Source organism: Arachis hypogaea, chromosome 12 (assembly GCF_003086295.3).
Source record: "Arachis hypogaea cultivar Tifrunner chromosome 12, arahy.Tifrunner.gnm2.J5K5, whole genome shotgun sequence".
NCBI lineage: Eukaryota > Viridiplantae > Streptophyta > Magnoliopsida > Fabales > Fabaceae > Arachis > Arachis hypogaea.
The window spans coordinates 15,688,236-15,709,526 of NC_092047.1; the positions used below are offsets into that span (position 1 = coordinate 15,688,236).

A 21,291-nucleotide genomic window follows, 5' to 3' on the forward strand; every position below is an offset into this window, starting at 1 on the left:
GCTTACAAATAATAATTTATTAACTTAGTTGTTGTGTGATGCCTTAACGTTAAATTTTTGCCTTGACGTTAAATTTAGTAAAATTTAAAAAAGATTAATATTCAAAAAATTTTCCGCAGCCAGGAGTCGAACCCGGAAATTCATTCATCTCTTAATGAATTGACCAAAGTTTTATACTACTGCGACATTAAAGTTGTTGTGTTCTTAGCTTACAAATAATAATTTATTAACTTAGTTGTTGTGTGATGCTTAACGTTAAATTTTTGCCTTGACGTTAAATTTAGTAAATTTAAAAAAGATTAATATTCAAAAAATTTTCCGCAGCCAAGAGTCGAACCCGGAAATTCATTCACTCTCTTAATGAATTGACCAAAGTTTTATACTACTGCGACATTAAAGTTGTTGTGTTCTTAGCTTACAAATAATAATTTATTAACTTAGTTGTTGTGTGATGGCTTAACGTTAAATTTTTGCCTTGACATTAAATTTAGTAATATTTAAAAAAGATTAATATTCAAAAAATTTTCCGCAGCCAGGAGTCGAACCCGGAAATTCATTCACTCTCTTAATGAATTGACCAAAGTTTTATACTACTGCGACATTAAAGTTGTTGTGTTCTTAGCTTACAAATAATAATTTATTAACTTAGTTGTTGTGTGATGCCTTAACGTTAAATTTTTGCCTTGACGTTAAATTTAGTAAAATTTAAAAAAGATTAATATTCAAAAAATTTTCCGCAGCCAGGAGTCGAACCCGGAAATTCATTCACTCTCTTAATGAATTGACCAAAGTTTTATACTACTGCGACATTAAAGTTGTTGTGTTCTTAGCTTACAAATAATAATTTATTAACTTAGTTGTTGTGTGATGCCTTAACGTTAAATTTTGCCTTGACGTTAAATTTAGTAAAATTTAAAAAAGATTAATATTCAAAAAATTTTCCGCAGCCAGGAGTCGAACCCGGAAATTCATTCACTCTCTTAATGAATTGACCAAAGTTTTATACTACTGCGGACATTAAAGTTGTTGTGTTCTTAGCTTACAAATAATAATTTATTAACTTAGTTGTTGTGTGATGCCTTAACGTTAAATTTTTGCCTTGACGTTAAATTTAGTAAAATTTAAAAAAGATTAATATTCAAAAAATTTTCCGCAGCCAGGAGTCGAACCCGGAAATTCATTCACTCTCTTAATGAATTGACCAAAGTTTTATACTACTGCGGACATTAAAGTTGTTGTGTTCTTAGCTTACAAATAATAATTTATTAACTTAGTTGTTGTGTGATGCCTTAACGTTAAATTTTGCCTTGACGTTAAATTTAGTAAAATTTAAAAAAGATTAATATTCAAAAAATTTTCCGCAGCCAGGAGTCGAACCCGGAAATTCATTCACTCTCTTAATGAATTGACCAAAGTTTTATACTACTGCGACATTAAAGTTGTTGTGTTCTTAGCTTACAAATAATAATTTATTAACTTAGTTGTTGTGTGATGCCTTAACGTTAAAATTTTGCCTTGACGTTAAATTTAGTAAAATTTAAAAAAGATTAATATTCAAAAAATTTTCCGCAGCCAGGAGTCGAACCCGGAAATTCATTCACTCTCTTAATGAATTGACCAAAGTTTTATACTACTGCGACATTAAAGTTGTTGTGTTCTTAGCTTACAAATAATAATTTATTAACTTAGTTGTTGTGTGATGCCTTAACGTTAAATTTTGCCTTGACGTTAAATTTAGTAAAATTTAAAAAAGATTAATATTCAAAAAATTTTCCGCAGCCAGGAGTCGAACCCGGAAATTCATTCACTCTCTTAATGAATTGACCAAAGTTTTATACTACTGCGGACATTAAAGTTGTTGTGTTCTTAGCTTACAAATAATAATTTATTAACTTAGTTGTTGTGTGATGCTTAACGTTAAATTTTTGCCTTGACGTTAAATTTAGTAAATTTAAAAAAGATTAATATTCAAAAAATTTTCCGCAGCCAGGAGTCGAACCCGGAAATTCATTCACTCTCTTAATGAATTGACCAAAGTTTTATACTACTGCGACATTAAAGTTGTTGTGTTCTTAGCTTACAAATAATAATTTATTAACTTAGTTGTTGTGTGATGCTTAACGTTAAATTTTTGCCTTGACGTTAAATTTAGTAAATTTAAAAAAGATTAATATTCAAAAAATTTTCCGCAGCCAGAGTCGAACCCGGAAATTCATTCACTCTCTTAATGAATTGACCAAAGTTTTATACTACTGCGACATTAAAGTTGTTGTGTTCTTAGCTTACAAATAATAATTTATTAACTTAGTTGTTGTGTGATGCCTTAACGTTAAATTTTTGCCTTGACGTTAAATTTAGTAAATTTAAAAAAGATTAATATTCAAAAAATTTTCCGCAGCCAGGAGTCGAACCCGGAAATTCATTCACTCTCTTAATGAATTGACCAAAGTTTTATACTACTGCGGACATTAAAGTTGTTGTGTTCTTAGCTTACAAATAATAATTTATTAACTTAGTTGTTGTGTGATGCCTTAACGTTAAATTTTTGCCTTGACGTTAAATTTAGTAAAATTTAAAAAAGATTAATATTCAAAAAATTTTCCGCAGCCAGGAGTCGAACCCGGAAATTCATTCACTCTCTTAATGAATTGACCAAAGTTTTATACTACTGCGGACATTAAAGTTGTTGTGTTCTTAGCTTACAAATAATAATTTATTAACTTAGTTGTTGTGTGATGCCTTAACGTTAAATTTTTGCCTTGACGTTAAATTTAGTAAAATTTAAAAAAGATTAATATTCAAAAAATTTTCCGCAGCCAGGAGTCGAACCCGGAAATTCATTCACTCTCTTAATGAATTGACCAAAGTTTTATACTACTGCGACATTAAAGTTGTTGTGTTCTTAGTTACAAATAATAATTTATTAACTTAGTTGTTGTGTGATGCCTTAACGTTAAAATTTTGCCTTGACGTTAAATTTAGTAAAATTTAAAAAAGATTAATATTCAAAAAATTTTCCGCAGCCAGGAGTCGAACCCGGAAATTCATTCACTCTCTTAATGAATTGACCAAAGTTTTATACTACTGCGACATTAAAGTTGTTGTGTTCTTAGCTTACAAATAATAATTTATTAACTTAGTTGTTGTGTGATGCCTTAACGTTAAAATTTTGCCTTGACGTTAAATTTAGTAAAATTTAAAAAAGATTAATATTCAAAAAATTTTCCGCAGCCAGGAGTCGAACCCGGAAATTCATTCACTCTCTTAATGAATTGACCAAAGTTTTATACTACTGCGGACATTAAAGTTGTTGTGTTCTTAGCTTACAAATAATAATTTATTAACTTAGTTGTTGTGTGATGCCTTAACGTTAAATTTTGCCTTGACGTTAAATTTAGTAAAATTTAAAAAAGATTAATATTCAAAAAATTTTCCGCAGCCAGGAGTCGAACCCGGAAATTCATTCACTCTCTTAATGAATTGACCAAAGTTTTATACTACTGCGGACATTAAAGTTGTTGTGTTCTTAGCTTACAAATAATAATTTATTAACTTAGTTGTTGTGTGATGCCTTAACGTTAAATTTTTGCCTTGACGTTAAATTTAGTAAAATTTAAAAAAGATTAATATTCAAAAAATTTTCCGCAGCCAGGAGTCGAACCCGGAAATTCATTCACTCTCTTAATGAATTGACCAAAGTTTTATACTACTGCGGACATTAAAGTTGTTGTGTTCTTAGCTTACAAATAATAATTTATTAACTTAGTTGTTGTGTGATGCTTAACGTTAAATTTTTGCCTTGACGTTAAATTTAGTAAATTTAAAAAAGATTAATATTCAAAAAATTTTCCGCAGCCAGGAGTCGAACCCGGAAATTCATTCACTCTCTTAATGAATTGACCAAAGTTTTATACTACTGCGGACATTAAAGTTGTTGTGTTCTTAGCTTACAAATAATAATTTATTAACTTAGTTGTTGTGTGATGCCTTAACGTTAAATTTTGCCTTGACGTTAAATTTAGTAAATTTAAAAAAGATTAATATTCAAAAAATTTTCCGCAGCCAGGAGTCGAACCCGGAAATTCATTCACTCTCTTAATGAATTGACCAAAGTTTTATACTACTGCGACATTAAAGTTGTTGTGTTCTTAGCTTACAAATAATAATTTATTAACTTAGTTGTTGTGTGATGCTTAACGTTAAATTTTTGCCTTGACGTTAAATTTAGTAAAATTTAAAAAAGATTAATATTCAAAAAATTTTCCGCAGCCAGGAGTCGAACCCGGAAATTCATTCACTCTCTTAATGAATTGACCAAAGTTTTATACTACTGCGGACATTAAAGTTGTTGTGTTCTTAGCTTACAAATAATAATTTATTAACTTAGTTGTTGTGTGATGCCTTAACGTTAAATTTTTGCCTTGACGTTAAATTTAGTAAAATTTAAAAAAGATTAATATTCAAAAAATTTTCCGCAGCCAGGAGTCGAACCCGGAAATTCATTCACTCTCTTAATGAATTGACCAAAGTTTTATACTACTGCGACATTAAAGTTGTTGTGTTCTTAGCTTACAAATAATAATTTATTAACTTAGTTGTTGTGTGATGCCTTAACGTTAAATTTTGCCTTGACGTTAAATTTAGTAAAATTTAAAAAAGATTAATATTCAAAAAATTTTCCGCAGCCAGGAGTCGAACCCGGAAATTCATTCACTCTCTTAATGAATTGACCAAAGTTTTATACTACTGCGGACATTAAAGTTGTTGTGTTCTTAGCTTACAAATAATAATTTATTAACTTAGTTGTTGTGTGATGCCTTAACGTTAAATTTTGCCTTGACGTTAAATTTAGTAAATTTAAAAAAGATTAATATTCAAAAAATTTTCCGCAGCCAGGAGTCGAACCCGGAAATTCATTCACTCTCTTAATGAATTGACCAAAGTTTTATACTACTGCGGACATTAAAGTTGTTGTGTTCTTAGCTTACAAATAATAATTTATTAACTTAGTTGTTGTGTGATGCCTTAACGTTAAATTTTGCCTTGACGTTAAATTTAGTAAAATTTAAAAAAGATTAATATTCAAAAAATTTTCCGCAGCCAGGAGTCGAACCCGGAAATTCATTCACTCTCTTAATGAATTGACCAAAGTTTTATACTACTGCGGACATTAAAGTTGTTGTGTTCTTAGCTTACAAATAATAATTTATTAACTTAGTTGTTGTGTGATGCCTTAACGTTAAATTTTTGCCTTGACGTTAAATTTAGTAAAATTTAAAAAAGATTAATATTCAAAAAATTTTCCGCAGCCAGGAGTCGAACCCGGAAATTCATTCACTCTCTTAATGAATTGACCAAAGTTTTATACTACTGCGACATTAAAGTTGTTGTGTTCTTAGCTTACAAATAATAATTTATTAACTTAGTTGTTGTGTGATGCCTTAACGTTAAATTTTTGCCTTGACGTTAAATTTAGTAAAATTTAAAAAAGATTAATATTCAAAAAATTTTCCGCAGCCAGGAGTCGAACCCGGAAATTCATTCACTCTCTTAATGAATTGACCAAAGTTTTATACTACTGCGACATTAAAGTTGTTGTGTTCTTAGCTTACAAATAATAATTTATTAACTTAGTTGTTGTGTGATGCCTTAACGTTAAATTTTTGCCTTGACGTTAAATTTAGTAAAATTTAAAAAAGATTAATTTCAAAAAATTTTCCGCAGCCAGGAGTCGAACCCGGAAATTCATTCACTCTCTTAATGAATTGACCAAAGTTTTATACTACTGCGACATTAAAGTTGTTGTGTTCTTAGCTTACAAATAATAATTTATTAACTTAGTTGTTGTGTGATGCCTTAACGTTAAAATTTTGCCTTGACGTTAAATTTAGTAAAATTTAAAAAAGATTAATATTCAAAAAATTTTCCGCAGCCAGGAGTCGAACCCGGAAATTCATTCACTCTCTTAATGAATTGACCAAAGTTTTATACTACTGCGACATTAAAGTTGTTGTGTTCTTAGCTTACAAATAATAATTTATTAACTTAGTTGTTGTGTGATGCCTTAACGTTAAATTTTGCCTTGACGTTAAATTTAGTAAAATTTAAAAAAGATTAATATTCAAAAAATTTTCCGCAGCCAGGAGTCGAACCCGGAAATTCATTCACTCTCTTAATGAATTGACCAAAGTTTTATACTACTGCGACATTAAAGTTGTTGTGTTCTTAGCTTACAAATAATAATTTATTAACTTAGTTGTTGTGTGATGCCTTAACGTTAAATTTTGCCTTGACGTTAAATTTAGTAAAATTTAAAAAAGATTAATATTCAAAAAATTTTCCGCAGCCAGGAGTCGAACCCGGAAATTCATTCACTCTCTTAATGAATTGACCAAAGTTTTATACTACTGCGGACATTAAAGTTGTTGTGTTCTTAGCTTACAAATAATAATTTATTAACTTAGTTGTTGTGTGATGCCTTAACGTTAAATTTTTGCCTTGACGTTAAATTTAGTAAATTTAAAAAAGATTAATATTCAAAAAATTTTCCGCAGCCAGGAGTCGAACCCGGAAATTCATTCACTCTCTTAATGAATTGACCAAAGTTTTATACTACTGCGACATTAAAGTTGTTGTGTTCTTAGCTTACAAATAATAATTTATTAACTTAGTTGTTGTGTGATGCTTAACGTTAAATTTTGCCTTGACGTTAAATTTAGTAAAATTTAAAAAAGATTAATATTCAAAAAATTTTCCGCAGCCAGGAGTCGAACCCGGAAATTCATTCACTCTCTTAATGAATTGACCAAAGTTTTATACTACTGCGGACATTAAAGTTGTTGTGTTCTTAGCTTACAAATAATAATTTATTAACTTAGTTGTTGTGTGATGCTTAACGTTAAATTTTTGCCTTGACATTAAATTTAGTAATATTTAAAAAAGATTAATATTCAAAAAATTTTCCGCAGCCAGGAGTCGAACCCGGAAATTCATTCACTCTCTTAATGAATTGACCAAAGTTTTATACTACTGCGGACATTAAAGTTGTTGTGTTCTTAGCTTACAAATAATAATTTATTAACTTAGTTGTTGTGTGATGCTTAACGTTAAATTTTTGCCTTGACGTTAAATTTAGTAAATTTAAAAAAGATTAATATTCAAAAAATTTTCCGCAGCCAGGAGTCGAACCCGGAAATTCATTCACTCTCTTAATGAATTGACCAAAGTTTTATACTACTGCGGACATTAAAGTTGTTGTGTTCTTAGCTTACAAATAATAATTTATTAACTTAGTTGTTGTGTGATGCTTAACGTTAAATTTTTGCCTTGACGTTAAATTTAGTAAATTTAAAAAAGATTAATATTCAAAAAATTTTCCGCAGCCAGGAGTCGAACCCGGAAATTCATTCACTCTCTTAATGAATTGACCAAAGTTTTATACTACTGCGACATTAAAGTTGTTGTGTTCTTAGCTTACAAATAATAATTTATTAACTTAGTTGTTGTGTGATGCCTTAACGTTAAATTTTTGCCTTGACGTTAAATTTAGTAAATTTAAAAAAGATTAATATTCAAAAAATTTTCCGCAGCCAGGAGTCGAACCCGGAAATTCATTCACTCTCTTAATGAATTGACCAAAGTTTTATACTACTGCGACATTAAAGTTGTTGTGTTCTTAGCTTACAAATAATAATTTATTAACTTAGTTGTTGTGTGATGCCTTAACGTTAAATTTTTGCCTTGACGTTAAATTTAGTAAAATTTAAAAAAGATTAATATTCAAAAAATTTTCCGCAGCCAGGAGTCGAACCCGGAAATTCATTCACTCTCTTAATGAATTGACCAAAGTTTTATACTACTGCGACATTAAAGTTGTTGTGTTCTTAGCTTACAAATAATAATTTATTAACTTAGTTGTTGTGTGATGCTTAACGTTAAATTTTTGCCTTGACGTTAAATTTAGTAAATTTAAAAAAGATTAATATTCAAAAAATTTTCCGCAGCCAGGAGTCGAACCCGGAAATTCATTCACTCTCTTAATGAATTGACCAAAGTTTTATACTACTGCGGACATTAAAGTTGTTGTGTTCTTAGCTTACAAATAATAATTTATTAACTTAGTTGTTGTGTGATGCTTAACGTTAAATTTTGCCTTGACGTTAAATTTAGTAAAATTTAAAAAAGATTAATATTCAAAAAATTTTCCGCAGCCAGGAGTCGAACCCGGAAATTCATTCACTCTCTTAATGAATTGACCAAAGTTTTATACTACTGCGACATTAAAGTTGTTGTGTTCTTAGCTTACAAATAATAATTTATTAACTTAGTTGTTGTGTGATGCTTAACGTTAAATTTTGCCTTGACGTTAAATTTAGTAAATTTAAAAAAGATTAATATTCAAAAAATTTTCCGCAGCCAGGAGTCGAACCCGGAAATTCATTCACTCTCTTAATGAATTGACCAAAGTTTTATACTACTGCGGACATTAAAGTTGTTGTGTTCTTAGCTTACAAATAATAATTTATTAACTTAGTTGTTGTGTGATGCCTTAACGTTAAATTTTTGCCTTGACGTTAAATTTAGTAAAATTTAAAAAAGATTAATATTCAAAAAATTTTCCGCAGCCAGGAGTCGAACCCGGAAATTCATTCACTCTCTTAATGAATTGACCAAAGTTTTATACTACTGCGACATTAAAGTTGTTGTGTTCTTAGCTTACAAATAATAATTTATTAACTTAGTTGTTGTGTGATGCTTAACGTTAAATTTTTGCCTTGACGTTAAATTTAGTAAATTTAAAAAAGATTAATATTCAAAAAATTTTCCGCAGCCAGGAGTCGAACCCGGAAATTCATTCACTCTCTTAATGAATTGACCAAAGTTTTATACTACTGCGACATTAAAGTTGTTGTGTTCTTAGCTTACAAATAATAATTTATTAACTTAGTTGTTGTGTGATGCCTTAACGTTAAATTTTGCCTTGACGTTAAATTTAGTAAAATTTAAAAAAGATTAATATTCAAAAAATTTTCCGCAGCCAGGAGTCGAACCCGGAAATTCATTCACTCTCTTAATGAATTGACCAAAGTTTTATACTACTGCGACATTAAAGTTGTTGTGTACTTAGCTTACAAATAATAATTTATTAACTTAGTTGTGTGTGATGCTTAACGTTAAATTTTTGCCTTGACGTTAAATTTAGTAAATTTAAAAAAGATTAATATTCAAAAAATTTTCCGCAGCCAGAGTCGAACCCGGAAATTCATTCACTCTCTTAATGAATTGACCAAAGTTTTATACTACTGCGACATTAAAGTTGTTGTGTTCTTAGCTTACAAATAATAATTTATTAACTTAGTTGTTGTGTGATGCTTAACGTTAAATTTTTGCCTTGACGTTAAATTTAGTAATATTTAAAAAAGATTAATATTCAAAAAATTTTCCGCAGCCAGGAGTCGAACCCGGAAATTCATTCACTCTCTTAATGAATTGACCAAAGTTTTATACTACTGCGGACATTAAAGTTGTTGTGTTCTTAGCTTACAAATAATAATTTATTAACTTAGTTGTTGTGTGATGCTTAACGTTAAATTTTGCCTTGACTTAAATTTAGTAAATTTAAAAAAGATTAATATTCAAAAAATTTTCCGCAGCCAGAGTCGAACCCGGAAATTCATTCACTCTCTTAATGAATTGACCAAAGTTTTATACTACTGCGGACATTAAAGTTGTTGTGTTCTTAGCTTACAAATAATAATTTATTAACTTAGTTGTTGTGTGATGCCTTAACGTTAAATTTTTGCCTTGACGTTAAATTTAGTAAAATTTAAAAAAGATTAATATTCAAAAAATTTTCCGCAGCCAGGAGTCGAACCCGGAAATTCATTCACTCTCTTAATGAATTGACCAAAGTTTTATACTACTGCGACATTAAAGTTGTTGTGTTCTTAGCTTACAAATAATAATTTATTAACTTAGTTGTTGTGTGATGGCTTAACGTTAAATTTTTGCCTTGACATTAAATTTAGTAATATTTAAAAAAGATTAATATTCAAAAAATTTTCCGCAGCCAGGAGTCGAACCCGGAAATTCATTCACTCTCTTAATGAATTGACCAAAGTTTTATACTACTGCGACATTAAAGTTGTTGTGTTCTTAGCTTACAAATAATAATTTATTAACTTAGTTGTTGTGTGATGCCTTAACGTTAAATTTTGCCTTGACGTTAAATTTAGTAAAATTTAAAAAAGATTAATATTCAAAAAATTTCCGCAGCCAGGAGTCGAACCCGGAAATTCATTCACTCTCTTAATGAATTGACCAAAGTTTTATACTACTGCGACATTAAAGTTGTTGTGTTCTTAGCTTACAAATAATAATTTATTAACTTAGTTGTTGTGTGATGCTTAACGTTAAATTTTTGCCTTGACGTTAAATTTAGTAAATTTAAAAAAGATTAATATTCAAAAAATTTTCCACAGCCAGGAGTCGAACCCGGAAATTCATTCACTCTCTTAATGAATTGACCAAAGTTTTATACTACTGCGACATTAAAGTTGTTGTGTTCTTAGCTTACAAATAATAATTTATTAACTTAGTTGTTGTGTGATGCCTTAACGTTAAAATTTTGCCTTGACGTTAAATTTAGTAAAATTTAAAAAAGATTAATATTCAAAAAATTTTCCGCAGCAGGAGTCGAACCCGGAAATTCATTCACTCTCTTAATGAATTGACCAAAGTTTTATACTACTGCGACATTAAAGTTGTTGTGTACTTAGCTTACAAATAATAATTTTTAACTTAGTTGTTGTGTGATGCCTTAACGTTAAATTTTTCCTTGACGTTAAATTTAGTAAAATTTAAAAAAGATTAATTTCAAAAAATTTTCCGAGCCAGGAGTCGAACCCGGAAATTCATTCACTCTCTTAATGAATTGACCAAAGTTTTATACTACTGCAGACATTAAAGTTGTTGTGTTCTTAGATTACAAATAATAATTTATTAACTTAGTTGTTGTGTGATGGCTTAACGTTAAATTTTTGCCTTGACATTAAATTTAGTAATATTTAAAAAAGATTAATATTCAAAAAATTTTCCGAGCCAAGAGTCGAACCGGAAATTCATTCACTCTCTTAATGAATTGACCAAAGTTTTATACTACTGCGACATTAAAGTTGTTGTGTTCTTAGCTTACAAATAATAATTTATTAACTTAGTTGTTGTGTGATGCTTAACGTTAAATTTTTGCCTTGACGTTAAATTTAGTAATATTTAAAAAAGATTAATATTCAAAAAATTTTCCGCAGCCAGGAGTCGAACCCGGAAATTCATTCACTCTCTTAATGAATTGACCAAAGTTTTATACTACTGCGGACATTAAAGTTGTTGTGTTCTTAGCTTACAAATAATAATTTATTAACTTAGTTGTTGTGTGATGCTTAACGTTAAATTTTGCCTTGACTTAAATTTAGTAAATTTAAAAAGATTAATATTCAAAAAATTTTCCGCAGCCAGAGTCGAACCCGGAATTCATTCACTCTCTTAATGAATGACCAAAGTTTTATACTACTGCGGACATTAAAGTTGTTGTGTTCTTAGCTTACAAATAATAATTTATTAACTTAGTTGTTGTGTGATGCTTAACGTTAAATTTTTGCCTTGACTTAAATTTAGTAAATTTAAAAAAGATTAATATTCAAAAAATTTTCCGCAGCCAGGAGTCGAACCCGGAAATTCATTCACTCTCTTAATGAATTGACCAAAGTTTTATACTACTGCGGACATTAAAGTTGTTGTGTTCTTAGCTTACAAATAATAATTTATTAACTTAGTTGTTGTGTGATGCCTTAACGTTAAATTTTTGCCTTGACGTTAAATTTAGTAAAATTTAAAAAAGATTAATATTCAAAAAATTTTCCGCAGCCAGGAGTCGAACCCGGAAATTCATTCACTCTCTAATGAATTGACCAAAGTTTTATACTACTGCAGACATTAAAGTTGTTGTGTTCTTAGCTTACAAATAATAATTTATTAACTTAGTTGTTGTGTGAGGCTTAACGTTAAATTTTTGCCTTGACATTAAATTTAGTAATATTTAAAAAAGATTAATATTCAAAAAATTTTCCGCAGCCAGGAGTCGAACCCGGAAATTCATTCATCTCTTAATGAATTGACCAAAGTTTTATACTACTGCAGACATTAAAGTTGTTGTGTTCTTAGCTTACAAATAATAATTTATTAACTTAGTTGTTGTGTGATGCCTTAACGTTAAATTTTTGCCTTGACATTAAATTTAGTAATATTTAAAAAAGATTAATATTCAAAAAATTTTCCGCAGCCAGAGTCGACCCGGAATTCATTCACTCTCTTAATGAATTGACCAAAGTTTTATACTACTGCGGACATTAAAGTTGTTGTGTTCTTAGCTTACAAATAATAATTTATTAACTTAGTTGTTGTGTGATGGCTTAACGTTAAATTTTTGCCTTGACGTTAAATTTGTAAATTTAAAAAAGATTAATATTCAAAAAATTTTCCGCAGCCAGGAGTCAACCCGGAAATTCATTCAATCTCTTAATGAATGACAAAGTTTTATACTACTGCGACATTAAAGTTGTTGTGTTCTTAGCTTACAAATAATAATTTATTAACTTAGTTGTTGTGTGATGCTTAACGTTAAATTTTGCCTTGACTTAATTTAGTAATATTAAAAAGATTAATATTCAAAAAATTTTCCGCAGCAGGAGTCGAACCCGAAATTCATTCACTCTCTTATGAATTGACCAAAGTTTTATACTCTGCGGACATTAAAGTTGTTGTGTTCTTAGCTTAAAATAATAATTTATTAACTTAGTTGTTGTGTGATGCCTTAACGTTAAATTTTGCCTTGACGTTAAATTTAGTAAAATTTAAAAAAGATTAATTTTCAAAAAATTTTCCGCAGCCAGGAGTCAAACCCGGAAATTCATTCAATCTCTTAATGAATGACAAAGTTTTATACTACTGCGACATTAAAGTTGTTGTGTTCTTAGCTTACAAATAATAATTTATTAACTTAGTTGTTGTGTGATGCTTAACGTTAAATTTTTGCCTTGACATTAAATTTAGTAATATTTAAAAAGATTAATATTCAAAAATTTTCCGCAGCAAGGAGTCGAACCCGAAATTCATTCACTCTCTTATGAATTGACCAAAGTTTTATACTACTGCGGACATTAAAGTTGTTGTGTTCTTAGCTTAAAATAATAATTTATTAACTTAGTTGTTGTGTGATGCCTTAACGTTAAATTTTTGCCTTGACGTTAAATTTAGTAAAATTTAAAAAAGATTAATTTTCAAAAAATTTTCCGCAGCCAGGAGTCGAACCCGGAAATTCATTTACTCTCTTAATGAATTGACCAAAGTTTTATACTACTGCGACATTAAAGTTGTTGTGTTCTTACTTACAAATAATAATTTATTAACTTAGTTGTTGTGTGATGGCTTAACGTTAAATTTTTGCCTTGACATTAAATTTAGTAATATTTAAAAAAGATTAATATTCAAAAAATTTTCCACAGCCAGGAGTCGAACCCGGAAATTCATTCACTCTCTTAATGAATGACCAAAGTTTTATACTACTGCGAACATTAAAGTTGTTGTGTTCTTAGCTTACAAATAATAATTATTAACTCAGTTGTTGTGTGATGCCTTAACGTTAAATTTTGCCTTGACGTTAAATTTAGTAAAATTTAAAAAAAGATTAATTATTCCAAAAAATTTTCCGCAGCCAGGAGTCGAACCCGGAAATTCATTCACTCTCTTATGAATTGACCAAAGTTTTATACTACTGCGACATTAAAGTTGTTGTGTTCTTAGTTTACAAATAATAATTTATTAACTTAGTTGTTGTGTGATCTTAAAGTTAAAATTGCCTTGACATAAATTTAGTTAATAATTTAATAATAGACTTAAATTTAAAAAGATTATTTTCAAAAAATTTTCCGCAGCAGGAGTCGAACCCAAAAATTCATTCACTCTCTTAATGAATTGACCAAAGTTTTATACTACTGCGGACATTAAAGTTGTGTTCTTAGCTTACAAATAATAACTTATTAACTCAGTTGTTGTGTGATGTGTAAACCCCGCTAAAATCGGTATATAATTAGTCAATAAATCGAATTTTCAATAGGAAAATTAAATACGCAAAACTGATATCAAAATAGGATAGAGCTCGTCGAAACGAGAATTTTGATACCAATTTCGAAAAGTTTGGCCCAAGATTGGGCCGGATGGGCCGAACTGGTTGAACCGGACCCAAAATGGGCCCAAGGCCCAACCAAACCCAATCCATTAAAGAGGCACAGCTTCTTATTTCCTTTCTTCTTCATTATTCACGCTGGGAAACTTTCTTAGGGGGAAGAAGAACACAAGCAAAAACCTAACCCTCACTTTAATTTCAAATCCATGTAACTTTTGATCCGGAGCTCCGATTGACGAACCGTTTGCGGCCACGCGTTCACCGTGACGAGCTCTATGAAACCCATGGAACAATTGGGTAGGTAACTCATTATTTCCTTCTCAGCCAGCTTCTCCTAATTTCGGAAATTTATGAACAATTAAGTCAAAAATTGTTCAATTCTTGTGTTCTAGGTTCAAGTTAGCTTCCGGAACTTGTGGGCTCAAGCTATTGAGCATATGGGTATGGTAAGAATACCCTAACCCTAGCCAAATCTTGTTTTAGTAATGGAGAACTGAAATTGGAATATGTATATGTAATAGGTGTAGATTAAGTGGGTATATATGCATTGGGAATATTTGGAGGCTTGTTGGTGATCAAAGCTTAGTTTGTGGCTGTTTTACTTGAGCTTGAAGAGGCTGTAATTTTGTGTTAAGAAGCTGCCTTGGGTGAATTAAGTGATCGGCCAAGGTATGGTTTAAGTTTCATACGTTTAATATTTACGGTATTGTGAAAGCTTAGGTTAGAGGTACCATAGGATAAGTTGAATTGTTTGTTGTATTTAATGATTAGCCTTGTAATGTTATTGGAATAGATTTGTTGGTGGACATATATATTGGAATTATGAGGTGTGGAAGTTATTAATAGTGTGTTCTTATATTTATTTATGATGGATTAGGATTGGTGTTTGTTGATAAGGATGTAGAGTTGTGTTGTGGTGGTATTGCATGTGCTGTAACTAATTATGTAATGATCGGAATTACATGAGACCAAGTCTGGGCTAAACTTGGGAATATAAGGAACTAAACTGGAAAATTTGGGACCTTTTTGTTAAATATACAATTTATGGCAATTTTTTTAAAGTTAGGTTGTTAAATCTGTCCTGCAGCAGAAAATGTCAAACAGGGCAGCAACTTGTTTACCTTGTTGCGACTTCTACGAGTTGAGTTTTGGAGCGAAACCAATTTTGTTATAAAATTTGAATAATTTTCCTTATTTCTCTAAAACCTCTTAATTTTAAGAGTTGAGGATTGGGAGTTGTGAGTTTTTGAATATTGGTGGTCAGAGCTGAAAAGAAACAGATTTCAGCAAGCTATGTATCAACTTCCAATGCTTGTAACTCTTAGAATTGAATAACAATTGGGTTGCAACCAAGACACACTTGTTCCTGGATGAGTAAAGTTTAACTACATTACTTTTAAAAGTCATTGGATTTAACTTGGATTTTATATTGAATTTTGAATATCATATGCTGCTGCTGTTTTTCTGGTTTTATGCACTGCAGAGCAGTCACGGTTTTTCCTTTATTCCCGAGGCTAGAAAAATCAGAAGATTATGATATTTAGTTTGTTAGAAAGCTTATTTCAATATGAACGCCTGGATATAAAGTTTGTGCAATTCTGAGTTCATTTGCTATATTAGAAACAGAAAAGAAAATAGAGTGTCGAGGATGTCTTAGTGATGGTCATGGGTTCGAGAAGTTAAAGTTTAATCCTCGTGTGATGTGATTGGTTAACGTTAGAGTTGGGTTGATTTAAAGATTATTTGATATTAAGAAGTTTGAGAAGAATTTGATAAATAGTTTGGTCAGGACCTGGAAAGGGTAATCAAGATGAATTATAAGGGAATGATGATGAAAGGTGTGAAAGGGAGGTTGTTAACAAAAGGAGTTAATATGCCATGGCTTGATGAATGATTAAACAATGATTATGACTATGAAATGGCTTATGAATGATGATATCTGAGATACGAGTTTCCCTGGGTAAAAACCGTGGCTTGCCACCACGTGTTCCAGGTTGATTCTCGATACTCTGTTAACCCTACGTCGTAAGGGTGACCGGGCACGTATAAATTCCCGGGTATGGATCAACCCCCATTGAGTGATTATATGATGAATGTATGTGAAATCTATGCATAGACTCTTGGGATGCGCGACGAGGGACAGTCTAAGGTTTTCGGACTTGTCGGGTTGGCTGGATAACCGACAGATGGGCCCCATCAGCCATAGGACAGACATGCACCATATGCATTTGTTTGCTTTGATTGCTATGCATTTTCTGGTTTGCCTAATTGATTTATATCGCTGCTACCTGCTATACTTGCTATTTGTACTATCTGCTCATTACTTGTGCGTGATCTTGTTTGGTTGCTTGTTTTTGTTGCATTGTGGACGATGGAGGGATGGAGGAAAGGAGAAATGGCTTGGTGTTGATTGAATATTGAAAATGAAGGATTAACCACATGACCGTATTTCGGTTCGGTGGCTTTCGTGATAGTGGTTCAGTGGCTATCGTGATAGTGGTTCAGTGGCTATTGTGATAGTGGTTCAGTGGCTATTGTGATAGTGGTTCAGTGACTATTGATATAGTGGTTCAGTGGCTATTGTGATAGTGGTTCAGTGGCTATTGTGATAGTGGTTCAGTGACTATTGATATAGTGGTTCAGTGGCTATTGTGATAGTGGTTCGGTGGCTATTGTGTTTTTCGGTTCAGTGGTTGTTGTTAGGTTAAGTTTGAACTTGAATAAGTTAGGCAGATTTAGAATACCTACCCCTGTTTATGGCTTCTATTTTGTGCTCAAGTTGGATAATTGAATAACGGAGTTCTAGGATTGCCTATAGCATTCTCAGGACCGTACTTCTTATGCGCGTGGCACTTTTACCATGCTGAGAACCTCCGGTTCTCATTCCATATTGTGTTGTTGTTTTTCAGATGCAGGTCGAGAGGCTCCTCGCTAGGCGTCTGGATTCTGGAAAGCGAAGTAGTTCTTGGTGTATTTTGGTTTCTATTTGTATATATGTATATATAAGTGTAGCTTACTCTCCAAGTAATTTATGTATGCTGCTCCTCTTAGAGGTTGAGGGAGAGATAGGAGTTTACTTTGGTATTTTGGTATATTTTGGGACACTTATGTATGTTTATATGTATATACGTATCCTCCGGCCAGCCTTAGCTTCGCAGGCTGAGTGAGAGCTAGTTATGCTGTTCCTTGGCTTTCCTTTATCTCTTCGTTTATTGTTCTATCATATTCCTATTAGGTTTCTTCACCCGCAAGTAATTCGATTTCCCGAGAGTTGTGCTTTTTATTTTGCGATTTTGTTTTGCCCGTTTTTTTTTAAGGCTCCTAGTTAAGTATCTCTCTTCCTATTATTATATATATATAATTTATCTTTATTATATCTTTATCTTCTTATGATTAAAAAAATAATAAATTTAGTAAAAAAATTTAAAAAAGATAATTCAAAAAATTTTCCATAGGAGTCGAACTCGAAATTCATTCACTTCTTAATGAATTGACCAAAGTTTATACTACTGCGACATTAAAGTGTTGTGTCTTAGCTTACAAATAATAATTTATAACTTAGTTGTGTGTGATGCCTTAACGTTAAATTTTTGCCTTGACGTTAAATTTAGTAAAATTTAAAAAGATTAATTTTCAAAAAATTTTCCGCAGCCAGGAGTCGAACCCGAAATTCATTCACTCTCTTAATGAATTGACCAAAGTTTTATACTACTGCGGACATTAAAGTTGTTGTGTTCTTAGCTTACAAATAATAATTTATTAACTTAGTTGTTGTGTGATCCTTAAGTTAAATTTTGCCTTGACGTTAAATTTAGTAAAATTTAAAAAAGATTAATATTCAAAAAATTTTCCCAACCAAGAGTCGAACCCGGAAATTCATTCACTCTCTAATGAATTGACCAAAGTTTTATACTACCGCGGCTATTAAAGTTGTTTGTTCTTAGTTTACAAATAATAATTTATTAACTAAGTTGTTGTGTGATGCCTAAACATTAAAATTTTGCCTTGACGTTAAATTTAGTAAAATTTAAAAAGATTAATATTCAAAAAATTTTCCGCATCTAGGAGTCGAACCCAGAAATTCATTCACTCTCTTAATGAATTGACCAAAGTTTTATACTACTGCAGACATTAAAGTTGTTGTGTACTTAGCTTACAAATAATAATTTATTAACTTAGTTGTGTGTGATGCCTTAACGTTAAATTTTTGCCTTGACGTTAAATTTAGTAAAATTTAAAAAAGATTAATTTTCAAAAAATTTTCCGCAGCCAGGAGTCGAACCCGAAAATTCATTCACTCTCTTATTGAATTGACCAAAGTTTTATACTACTGCGGACATTAAAGTTGTTGTGTTCTTAGTTACAAATAATAATTTATTAACTTAGTTGTTGTGTGATACCTTAAGTTAAATTTTGCCTTGACGATAAATTTAGTAAAATTTAAAAAAGATTAATATTCAAAAAATTTTCCGCAACCGTTAAATTTTTGCCTTGACGTTAACTTTAGTAAAATTTAAAAAAGATTAATTTCAAAAAATTTTCCGCAGCCAGGAGTCGAACCCGGAAATTCATTCACTCTCTTAATGAATTGACCAAAGTTTTATACTACTGCGGACATTAAAGTTGTTGTGTTCTTAGCTTACAAATAATAATTTATTAACTAGTTGTTGTGTGATGCCTTAACGTTAAATTTTGCCTTGACGTTAAATTTAGTAAATTTAAAAAAGATTAATATTCAAAAAATTTTCCGCACCAGGAGTCAAACCCGGAAATTCATTCACTCTCTTAATGAATTGACCAAAGTTTTATACTACTGCAGACATTAAAGTTGTTGTGTACTTAGCTTACAAATAATAATTTATTAACTTAGTTGTTGTGTGATGCCTTAACGTTAAATTTTTGCCTTGACGTTAAATTTAGTAAAATTTAAAAAAGATTAATTTTCAAAAAATTTTCCGCAGCCAGGAGTCGAACCCGAAATTCATTCACTCTCTTAATGAATTGACCAAAGTTTATACTACTGCGACATTAAAGTTGTTGTGTTCTTAGCTTACAAATAATAATTTATTAACTTAGTTGTTGTGTGATGCCTTAACGTTAAAATTTTGCCTTGACGTTAAATTTAGTAAATTTAAAAAAGATTAATATTCAAAAAATTTTCCGCAGCCAGGAGTCGAACCCGGAAATTCATTCACTCTCTAATGAATTGACCAAAGTTTTATACTACTGCGGCATTAAAGTTGTTGTGTTCTTAGCTTACAAATAATAATTTATTAACTAGTTGTTGTGTGATGCCTTAACATTAAATTTTGCCTTGACGTTAAATTTAGTAAAATTTAAAAAGATTAATATTCAAAAAATTTTCCGCAACCAGGAGTCGAACCCGGAAATTCATTCACTCTCTTATGAATTGACCAAAGTTTTATACTACTGCGGACATTAAAGTTGTTGTGTTCTTAGCTTACAAATAATAATTTATTAACTTAGTTGTTGTGTGATGCCTTAACGTTAAATTTTTCCTTGACGTTAAATTTAGTAAATTTAAAAAAGATTAATATTCAAAAAATTTTCCGCAGCCAGGAGTCGAACCCGGAAATTCATTCACTCTCTTAATGAATTGACCAAAGTTTTATACTACTGCGAACATTAAAGTTGTTGTGTTCTTAGCTTACAAATAATAATTTATTAACTTAGTTGTTGTGTGATGCCTAACGTTAAATTTTGCCTTGACTTAATTTAGTAATATTTAAAAAGATTAATATTCAAAAAATTTTCCGCAGCCAGGAGTCGAACCCGAAAATTCATTCACTCTCTTAATGAATTGACCAAAGTTTTATACTACTGCGGACATTAAAGTTGTTGTGTTCTTAGCTTACAAATAATAATTTATTAACTTAGTTGTTGTGTGATGCTTAACGTTAAATTTTGCCTTAACGTTAAATTTAGTAAAATTTAAAAAAGATTAATTTTCAAAAAATTTTCTGCAGCCAGGAGTCGAACCCGAAATTCATTCACTCTCTAATGAATTGACCAAAGTTTTATACTACTGCGACATTAAAGTTGTTGTGTTCTTAGCTTACAAATAATAATTTATTAACTTAGTTGTTGTGTGATGCCTTAACGTTAAATTTTTGCCTTGACGTTAAATTTAGTAAAATTTAAAAAAGATTAATTTTCAAAAAATTTTCCGCAGCCAGGAGTCAAACCCGAAATTCATTCACTCTCTTAATGAATTGACCAAAGTTTTATACTACTGCGGACATTAAAGTTGTTGTGTTCTTAGCTTACAAATAATAATTTATTAACTTAGTTGTTGTGTGATGCCTTAACGTTAAATTTTGCTTGACGTAAATTTAGTAAATTTAAAAAAGATTAATATTCAAAAATTTCGCAACCAGGAGTCGAACTCGGAAATTCATTCACTCTCTTAATTAATTGACCAAAGTTTTATACTACTGCGGACATTAAAGTTGTTGTGTTCTTAGCTTACAAATAATAATTTATTAACTTAGTTGTTGTGTGATGCCTTAACGTTAAATTTTTGCCTTGACGTTAAATTTAGTAAAATTTAAAAAAGATTAATATTCAAAAAATTTTCCGCAGCCAGGAGTCGAACCCGGAAATTCATTCAATCTCTTAATGAATTGACCAAAGTTTTATACTACTGCGACATTAAAGTTGTTGTGTTCTTAGCTTACAAATAATAATTTATTAACTTAGTTGTTGTATGATGCCTTAACGTTAAATTTTTGCCTTGACGTTAAATTTAGTAAAATTTAAAAAAGATTAATTTTCAAAAAATTTTCCGCAGCCAGGAGTCGAACCCGGAAATTCATTCACTCTCTTAATGAATTGACCAAAGTTTTATACTACTGCGACATTAAAGTTGTTGTGTTCTTAGCTTACAAATAATAATTTATTAACTTAGTTGTTGTGTGATGCCTTAACGTTAAATTTTTGCCTTGACGTTAAATTTAGTAAAATTTAAAAAAGATTAATATTCAAAAAATTTCCGCAGCCAGGAGTCGAACCCAGAAATTCATTCACTCTCT

The 21,291-nt window shown here is 30.5% G+C and overlaps 1 long non-coding RNA gene across 1 annotated transcript; it reads left to right on the forward strand.

The window, feature by feature from the left end:
* The first annotated feature begins 14,360 nt into the window (after nucleotides 1–14,360).
* On the forward strand, nucleotides 14,361–17,439 carry LOC112726989 (uncharacterized). The gene is made up of 4 exons (XR_003165523.3): nucleotides 14,361–14,536; nucleotides 14,632–14,685; nucleotides 14,761–14,908; nucleotides 17,149–17,439. It is a non-coding gene; the product is annotated as an uncharacterized lncRNA (long non-coding RNA).
* Nucleotides 17,440–21,291: the final 3,852 nt, after the last annotated feature.